The sequence below is a fragment of the Morone saxatilis genome, unplaced genomic scaffold, assembly GCF_004916995.1.
Source record: "Morone saxatilis isolate NCDOM2014 unplaced genomic scaffold, NCSU_SB_2.0 Contig1, whole genome shotgun sequence".
Lineage (NCBI taxonomy): Eukaryota > Metazoa > Chordata > Actinopteri > Moronidae > Morone > Morone saxatilis.
Genome location: NW_023339651.1, coordinates 17671931 through 17678528, shown reverse-complemented (window position 1 = coordinate 17678528; position 6598 = coordinate 17671931). Strand labels below are relative to the sequence as shown.

General features: G+C 39.6%; 1 protein-coding gene across 1 annotated transcript in view; it reads right to left on the bottom strand.

The window, feature by feature from the left end:
• LOC118334232 (formin-2-like) overlaps positions 1-6598 on the bottom strand; it is a 27296-nt gene that overhangs the window by 9774 nt on the left and 10924 nt on the right. The window lies entirely within an intron of this gene.

The window sequence follows — 6598 nt, the reverse complement described above, 5'->3', positions numbered from 1 at the left end:
ACATGCTGTCTGGTTTAGTGAGATGTGGCTGCACTAATGCCTAGTGCAGGCTAAACTTGGTAAAGCAACGTTAGTCTATGCTGCACATTCTGGACAGACTCCCTAGAATTATAAGTGCCTAATCCCTTGAAATTTAATTAGGACTGGAAGTCAATCAAGTCAACTTTATTGTCAAGTATGCTATACATGCCAACATACAGCATAGATGAAATTTCATCTCTCGACCATGTGCAACACATCTTATCTAATTTACGAATTGTTGTGTTTTGCTACCTTAGAATGAAGACATTTTTATCTACAGATGCCAAATGAAGACTGTCAAGCTTGACCAGCATGGCTCTGTCCCAGTTCTCTAAAGATTCTAGTGCATCTTACCTTGTACAGTCACATAGTTTAATGATTAATGTTACACAACGTGTTTGTGCTCCAATGTTTATATATGTGAATATAACTTGAGACGGTACTTTTCTTTAAAGAAAGGGCTCTGTCTGTGTTGGTAACCAGACATCTCAATCATAAACATTGGTATAACCAATCAGACAGATAGTAAATTGTAAATGGACCTGTACTTGTTAACCCTTTCGTCTTCCGACCACTCAAAGCGTTTTACACTACGTGCCACATCACCCTTTCACACAATACACTCAGTGATGCAACAGTCCATCGAACAGTAAACTAACTCATTCAATACAAATTCACACACCACATCGGGAGCAATTTGGGGTTCAGTATCTTGCTCAAGGATACTTCGACATGTGGCAGGAGGAGCAGGAATCGAAACCAACAACCTTTCAATTGGGGGACGACCTGCTCTGCCTCTGAGCCACAGCCGCCATAATCATACAGATGTGGTCTGTATGATTATACTGTAGCTGCCTGCTGTCGTATTCAGTGGATTTAATGAAGGTAAACACAGTAAAGAACCATGTGTAACTGCTGTAGCGCAACACTTCGCAGAGGCTGCGGATTTCAACATATCAGTCCTGGAGTGATTTCATGAACTGAAGGAGAAGCTGTTCATACAGTATAAAGCAACTGACTGAAGTCCTGACCGACATCTTCAACCTGTCACTGGCCCAAGCAGTTGTCCCTACCATCGCCTACCATCATGAAGTGCTTCAAGAGGTTGGTCCTGACTCACCTCAAAACCAGGCTACCACCCACACTGGACCTCTTCCAATTCACCTACCGCCAGAACAGAAGTACAGAAGACGGCATCTCTATAGCGTTACACTCCGCCCTCTCCCACCTGGACAACAGTAACACCTATGTGAGAATGCTGTTCATTGATTTCAGTTCAGCATTCAACACCATCATCCCCTTGGGTCTGATCACCTCCCTCTGCAACCGCTTAGCTTACTGCTTTGCACTTCTACTTAGATGCTTAACTGCATTTCATTGTCTAGTACTTGAACTTTGTGCAGTGACAATAAAGTTGTATCTAATCTAATCTAAAAAATTAAATAATATCTTACTGTAAAAAAAATCAATAAAATGAAAAATATTGCTGACATCAAACAGTAATCCGACAGTATCAGTCCTTCCTCATGTCCTCTCAGACTAATGATGAACTAATTATTATAAGTATATTATAAATGTTTTAATACCCTTCTTGATACTACTTGATTGTATCAATTTTTTGTTTGATGTTGGGAAGGGCCTTGTATAAGCTCTTTTGGGTTCTTTGTTCCCCTCTACATATCCTTTTATTGAACACCTTTTTAAAGATAATTTCATAGTACACAAAACTTCATAAAATTTGCATTACTTGTTTTTAAGATTTAAGTGTTGGAGACTTAGGCCTACCTAAAATGGAAGGCTCAGCTATGATGGTGGTGTCAGACTGGTCTCTCATAACAGGAGAACTGTTGCTAAGGAAGTGGATAGAAGCAGAGCTGGAGGTCAGGTTCATGATGACCAATGGACATCTGGAAGAAAATTGAAGAAAAACAGTCAGTTTTTCAGTTGCGAGCAGTTGGCACCTTGCATGGCAGCCTCTGCCATCAGTGTGTGATGCCAGACAAGATAAGAAATTATTGCCAATATAAAATATAAGTAAGTTGCAAATCCAAATATACACAATTCCAAAAAATATAAACATGTTAATTTTTTTAAACTAATTTAAGTATTTAATCATACACCAGTGGGCCCATATTATCAACCAGTATGGATAAGAACATTCCAGTATTGCTGTTTATTTTGAAGAGTGTGTGTTTGTGAGCCATTTTAATCTAGACCTCCTCCCATCAATGTGCAATTTCCTTTTTTCTTAAAATGATGCAATGATGCCCTATGAGCTATATTTCATCAAAGATATTCAGACCAACTTTGCATTCATCAAAGTGGTGTTCAAATGTATTTTGTTAGTAGATTAATTCAGGAACATACCACATTGCACTGTGAAAGTTGGAATTCCAAACTGAGAGATGATGGGGATACAAGTTAAAGTTTTTTGTGTGTATATTAATGTTGTATCACAAATAGCTCACAAAGAAATATTTAATTCTGAGCATTACTAGTCGAGACTGACTAGACCTCTTAAATCACAAATAGTGACAAATTTAAAAAAGCATTTGAACTGTGTTGTGGTTGTTTTAGTTACTGTGTGGTCATACAGTGGAACTGCCAAAACATATGGCACAGGACATAAGCACATCTCATCTCTGCATAGGTGGCAGGTGAGGCTGAAGACAACAATCTCAATCTCTTCTGATGCATCATTGTTCTTAGCCAGTTTCAAATACGCCACATTGCTGAGAACAATCTCTTACATGCTGCGGTTTCAATGGGTAACAAGAGCCAACTGGAAAAGTTTCTGGTAGTGTGGATAATGTCCAGAGACAAGTTCCCTTTTGAGGCTTTCAGTGGATACACATGTGATTTTTGTTGTCACCCTTAAATGGTAAATGGACCTGTACTTGTATAGCGCCTTTCTAGTCTTTCAACCACTCTTTCACACTACATGACACATTCGCCCTTTCACACACATTCACTCAGTGATGGTAAAGCCCATCGAACAGAAACCTAAAATCATTCAATACAACAGTTCAACTACACAAATGCACGGGGAGCAATTCGGGGGTAAGGATACTTCGACATGTGGCACCAGAGGAGCCGGGTCGAACCTCACAACCTTCTGAATAGGGGTACGACCCGCTCTTCCTCTGTACCACAGCCGCCCCTAATCACCATTATCATCTTAGTCAGTTCAAGTTTAGGATTGATGGAGAGTAGGCTTGCATATTTGCTGATTGGGCTCTCTGCACCTCCGTAGCCACATCCTAACAGTGCATCCACACTTTTTGCAATTGCTATTGAAAACCTAGTTGAACACTGTGTGTCCATGGTCCAAACAGGAGAGTAGAGCTGACTTGCCCATTTTTGTTTCATGCTTTGTGCTGCTGCACTGTTCTGGTCTGGTATTCTATTTGTTAGTGCTGTAAGCTCCGTTGTAACACCTAGCTCTTTCTGAGTCTGTTGAATGCTTGATCAGTCCCTGCTTGTGGTTTACAGGCTGAGAAGGGTGAAAAAAAATCCCATTGCTGTGCAATTTGCTTTTCACCACCAAAAAGTTCAATTTGTGGGCCATGCAATGGATATGGATAGCAAAAGAGATGATGCTGATGCAGTTTTCACTAGAGGCCTTTAACATAGTCAAACATGGTAAATGGACCTGTACTTGTATAGCCTTTCTAGTCTTCTGACCACTCAAAGCGCTTTTATACTAAATGCCACATTTGCCCTTTCACACAGCGATGGCAAACATCGAACAGAAACTAACGCATTCATACATCATAACGGCTGCCCCATCATAACTCTGTGCGACAATGGGTAAACTGTATAGTCCACATTGCAATGCTAAATATGACCATAAGGCACCTCTGTTTCCTGATCCTTCAGAACAATCCCCAAATCAGAGAAATTGTTCCTTAATTTCGAGCCTCTTCCATCATTTGCTCCTGCTTAAAAGAGCGTGTTTAAAATCCACTCTCAATGCGAATGATGTGGTTTTTTGTGGTTTTAACTATTTCCAACAATTCAGAGTGTTGTGGCTAGTAAGATTGAAGGGACAATTCAACCTAGAACTGAAAGCCACTTTGTGCTTTGCAATACAATTTACATAGCTCCAAAAACGTTTCATTTACCCGGCTATCCCTTTCATCATACCCTTGTAGAAGAAGCCCTTGCTTGCTAAAATACAGCAAGATCCACAATAGTGGCTGAATATTCCCCGTTGCACTGAACAGTTTGTAACTCCAGCAACATAAAAAAAGATAGGGTGACACTGACCATTCATTGTGTAGCATGCACAGTAGCCAGCAGTACATTTAGGGAAGGTATAAGGCTAAAAACACACCGGTGCCAAACAACTCGCATGCCACAAAGTTAAAACAGTCACATCTGTTGAAGACTGTTGAAAAAAAAGGGGCTGCTGTAGCACAGAGACAGAGTGGGTCATCCCCTAATCGGAAAGTTGTTGGGTTAGGGTTAGGTTAATTTAAGTTTATCTCTTATACCAAACTAAGACATTGTTAAGCAATCTTGAAACACACTTCATTGAAACTCGACAGAAACTAAATAAAACTCACCAAACCATCTTTATTAGTCTTTTCAAACAATTACCAATTTTTGTGTCTAACCATCGCTCCTCTACCTGAGGGACAGGCTACTTCCCCGGAGTAAGAGTCTTGTTTGGAGCCTTTGCAAATCACTTCACAACTGTATTCCCTGTTATCAAACTAGTCAAAATAAACCATTAATTCACCACAGTTAGATGTGCAAATACACTGGCTCTTTGGCTGACCTCTGTCACTAAGCGTTTCTCATTCTTTGGAGGGAGATCATTAAATTAGCAAAATAAAATGACAAAGATTGTCCCAAAATGCACTGCAGCCAGCAGTAAATAGGCTAGCTAAATAAATAAACATTACCCACCACACCTGCATCTCTAATTTAACTGCTTCTTTCTTTCTGATATCGGGGGGGAAATCACCAAACACACATCACTCATTCAGGTTACAAAATAATCTTATAACAATTATATATACAATCGTATAAATTGTATCTTGTAAGTATTGGATATACATTGTTTGGAGAAATGGGGGGAATATCTTACCAGTTCATGATGAGTTCATGGATTTAATAGTTGTTTAGTGTTTGCATTTATGCTAAAGTAATATATCTATTGTTTCACAATTATGTGATTCACAGCACAAACAAACTGTACCAGAGTTCACTTGGAAGCCGAACTAGAACCTCAGTGTGTCTCGTTCCACTTGTTTAGTCCACATCAGGGTTGACAGCTTTCACAACAGTAAACGCACCAGAGGTTGTTTTAACCAAACCAAACAGGTCACGTGTTTAAAGCTACATGTAACAACAACACACATTCATACACTGATGACAGGGGCTGCCATGCAAGGTGCCACCTACTAATCGGAAACAGAAACTAATCCATTCACACACCAATGGTACATTATCGGGACATTGGAAATGTGGGATTCAGTATGTTTCTCAAGGACACCACAACACAATACAGAGCGAGAGGAATAGGGGCTCTAACCACCAACCATCTCATCACCAACTTCAATTTTTCTCTCTCTGAAATTTTTATGTTCTTTTTCTGTTTTGCTAGTGTCCCTATCCACACTGGTTTCTCCACAATCCGTCTGACTATTGTTGTTCGTTGCCTCCAGCTGTCTGTTCAGTCACCAATGATGACACTATTTCTGTTCATTTAAGTGCTTATGCACATGAATACCAAACTATATACAAAAAAGTGCAGTCCTGGGACCCTAATGAATTTTCATTTGAAATATATATGTAAGTATATCCTACTTTTAAAGTACTGAAGCACCACTGCTTTGTAGTGGCCCTGCAGTAGAGGAACGTCTGTCCTTTGTGTTTCATGATTAAAATGACCTAAACATGGATAAAGCAACATCTTGGACTCCAGACTTTCAACCAAGACAGCATATTGTACATCTTAATGGTGCTAGACAAAAGTTTTCAAAGAGTTCAGTCCTCAGCTTCCATTGCATTGCTGATTCTGGCATAGATTAGCATAGCCTGTAAAGAACAGATGACATTACTAATACAGGCTGTACTAATTAAAGCCAGAACCATCATATATCCTCAGAAAGTGTCTTCCATCCGTGCCTTTAGCTTGTATGATGTTGGAGAAAGGTATGATAATTTTGAGACTTTTAGCTGATTCCTTCACAAATAAATAAAACATACATTAATGGAAGTGAATAAATACATTGTGAAAAATATCTAAATGAACCAACAATTTATCATACCACACCATTTAAAATCTGAGGAGAAACAATCAGTCCATCATCTTAATGGATTGGTCAAATGTTTCAGTTGTATCTTAAAACTATGCTCACATTCCATTGAAAGAGGTCACTGTGATATTTCCTCCTGTCCATACTAGTCGTGAAGATCCATTCACTTCATTCTGGTCAAGGCAGACGACCACCCACCTAGAGCCGAAGGGTCTGTCCTAGGTTTCTGCCTTTTAACAGGCAGTTTTTCCTTGCCCCTGCTCATGGTGGTACTGTTGGGTCTCTGTAAATGTTATAAGGAGTTCGGT